The sequence below is a fragment of the Petaurus breviceps genome, unplaced genomic scaffold, assembly GCF_028583685.1.
Source record: "Petaurus breviceps papuanus isolate PSGF00001 unplaced genomic scaffold, PetGlider_PUasm1.0 126, whole genome shotgun sequence".
NCBI classification, from domain to species: Eukaryota; Metazoa; Chordata; class Mammalia; order Diprotodontia; family Petauridae; genus Petaurus; species Petaurus breviceps.
In genome coordinates, this window is record NW_027185655.1 from 42955510 (window position 1) to 42959286 (window position 3777).

Sequence of the window (3777 nt, forward strand, 5' to 3'; positions counted from 1 at the left end):
GAAGGCTCAAGGAATGACAGCATCACCAGACTGGAGCCCTAAATTGTAGGCCAGATAAGCCTACAGTCCAGTTACCTATGTGAATATAGGCTCCTGCTGCTGCTAATAATGGACATTTATACTATGTTTTAAAATTTTTAAAGTGCTTTACACTTGTTATCTTATTTGAGTCTCATAACATTCCTGATTATAATCATAAGGCCACTTCTTTGCCTTCCTAATTTATCTCTATGGACCCAATAGAAACTGTAATTACAACCGTATATTTTCATATGCTCAAATGATGCTGTGATTTCACTGATTTAGGAGTTCCCTTCCATTGAACAGTTCACAAACCATCCATACCCATTCACTCTTCCCATTCTTGTCCATGCCCTTCCTAGTTCCACAAAGGTGTTATGGGAACCACAAAAAATAATGTTAATGAAAGTACTTTATAACCATCAAAGTTGAATTGCAGTTGTTATTTTCGTTGTACTCTCCCAGGACAATTAGGAGAGAGAGGCATCAGGGTAAAAAGGATACATCTCCTCTTTTTCTCTTATGACTCTTGATCCCCAACTTGACTCACACAACAGGGAGTCATGGGATTATAGGAACCTATAAGTATCCTCAGAGCCTATATGGTCTGATTCACTCATTTTATAGACAAATAAACTGAAGAAACAGAAAAATTAAGTGACTTGACCAAGGTCATGTGGATCATAGGCATTAGAGAAAGGATTTGAACCCAGGTTCTCTGATTCCAGAGCCAGCATGCGAAATTTCCATCATACAAGTATGGCAATATAGACCTAGACTCTATAACAATCTGTTCTTATAGCCTTTACTTTTCTTAACCAATTGTATGACCATGAAGATATTATCAGTTTGAGGAAATATTTGTGTGGAAAATGACTTGCTGTTTCCATCTCATGTTTCACAAAGATACTGTGAGTATCTGTGAGATCATTCTCATAAAGATTTTATAGTCAGAAGAGAATGTACACAGAGGGGTTAGAAATTGCAAAACGTCTTCTTATTTGTTTCACTTTTAATAATAATGTCATTATGGTCAATTCTTTTGTTTTGGAATTTTCCCCTCTTTGAGATCTCTAGAAAGTCAATCCTCATTGCCCTTGAAATTGGGTTACCTCCAACATTATTAGAGGTGATAAAATTATGATAAAACTGTGATGCCTCCAACAGATTTTTCTCTATTTGTTTATTCAGGTCCAGCCACAATGCCTGACTTCATCTTCTTAGTCTTTCATTCATTCAATCAACAAATATTTCTTAAGCACTGGCTGTATGCCAGACACTAAGATAGGTGTTGAGAATACAAAAACAAAAATGAAACAATACATGCCCCCGAGGAATATGTACATCTATAAGCATATACAAAAGAAATACAGAGCTTTTTCAGGAGGGTCAATTGGAGGTGGGTGAGAGGATCAAGAAAGGCTAGAGTTTGGTGATGTTTGAATTGAGTTTGAAGAGAAGTAAAGGTTTAAAGAGATAGAAGTGAAGAGGGAATTAATTTTAGGCATGGGAAAGAGGCAGAGCCACAGGGGTGGGACACAGAATGGTGTATGTTAGGAACAGCAAGAGGACTAGTTTTCCTGGACTGAAGAGCACATGAAAGGGAAATAATAACCCTGAAAAGGTAAGTTGGAGATACACTGTGAAGGAAGTTCAGAAGAATTCATTTTTCAAGGGCAATTCCTACTTTGTCATGATGAATAGAGCAGCTGGATGGTATAGTAGATAAAGCACTGGGCTTAGAATCAGAAACACTCATCATGATGAGCTTAAATCTGACCTCAGACACTTACTAGCTGTGGGACCCTGGGCAAGTCACTTAACCCTGTATATTTCATCTATAAAATGAGCTGGAAAAGGAAACGGCAAAACACCTCAATACCTTTGCCAAGTAAACACCAAATAGGCTCACAAAGAGTCAGACACAACTGAAAGAACTGAATTACATGATGAGTACTTGACTCTTGGGTGACAAATTCTAAAAGGAATGATTCCATTGTCAAAAATTATTTTAGAAAATCATTACAGAAAAATTGGCAGCCTAAATTAATGCTGTCAAAATATTTAAAACAAAACAAAACAGAGGAAGATATCCCTAATTTTAGAGTCTCATTATGGAGAATTTACAAAGGCATATACACATATAATAACATGGTATGCTATGTCATGGAAGTGACCAAGAAGTAATGAAGAAGAAGAGAGATGGCAGTCAAGAACCTTAATGAGGTCTGGGCTGCATTAAAAAAAAAAGTCTGAGGGGAGGCTAGATGGTGCAGTGAATAGAGCACCATCCCTGGAGTCAGGATGACCTGGGTTCAGATCCAGCCTGAGACACTTAACACACACGCACACACACACACACACACACACACACACACACACTAGCCATGTGACCTTGGGCAAGTCCCTTAACCCCAATTGCCCTCCAAAAAGCAAAACAAAAACCAAAAAAAAGTCCTAGCTTCCAAAATAGAGAAGTTAGAGGAGGTGGAACCAAGATGGCAAAGAAAAGTCAGTAAGTTGCCTGAGCTCTTCCCAGTTTCCCTAGAAATAACTTTAAATCAAGCCTCAAAATGACAAAATCCACAAAAGGACAGGCTGAAACAGATTTCCAGCCCACAATAAGTTAAAAGGACTGCATGCACAGGTCAGTCTCACTTGGGTAAAAGGGCAGCACAGCCCAGTGCAGGTGGTGGTGGGACAAACCAGCTGGAGACCTCAAGCTCCAGTACAGGTTAGTAATTCATCTCAGCAGGTCAGAGGCACAGCAGAGCAGCTGTAAATTCCCTAGCCCAGACACAACAGGAGAACAGCCACAGCAAGCCAGTGACCAGGCCCCTGGCCCCCAGCACAAGAAGCTTAGGACAGTGTCCCCTGTGGCTCAGAAGCAGAGTTCATTTTTATAGTCATGAAATAAGCTGGAAAGAGAGCAAAAAGCAAGCAAACAAAAAAGCCTTAACTATAGAAAGCTACTATGGTAACAGGGAAGATTGAAACACAAACTCAGGAGTGTTAAAGACTCCAGCATCTTCGATAACAACTATTTGACAAAAAAATGCTGGGAAAACTGGAAAACAACATGGCACAAATGAGGTATAGATCAACATCTTACACCGTATACTAAGATAAGGCAAAAATGGATACATGATTGAGACATAAAGGGTGATACCATAAGCAAACTAGGAGAGTGAAAAACAGTTTACCATGAAGTCTATGGAGAAGGGAAGAATTTATGAGGAGATAGAGCACTAAGAGATATAAAATGGGTAATTTTGATTATATAAAATGAAAGGTTTTTCATAAACAAAACCAATGCAACAAAGATTAGAAGGAAAGCCAAAAGCTGAGAGACAATTTTTATAGCCAGTATCTTGGATAAATGCCTCATTTCTCAAATATATAGATAACAGAATCAAATGTATAAAAATATAAGCCATTCCCCAACTGATAAATAGTCGTGTTTTTGTCCTTCATTTTTGAAGAGGACCATGGCATCAGGGAAATGATGACATGACTTTCAGTTTACTTTGATTTGAGTGAAGGAGGGCTGTGCAAGATCACCGGCCTCACTTTCTCTTCCAGAGCCATCTGGATCCAGTGACCTAATATTCATCAGGATGCCTGGATATGACCCAGGATGCAATGGGAGACCCTGGCCCTTTTAGGCTAAGGCCTTTTCAGGTACTCACTTGGAGTGAGGTAATGGCCATTCAGTGAATAGACCTCTTTAAGAAGTGATTCAAGGGATGGCCCCTT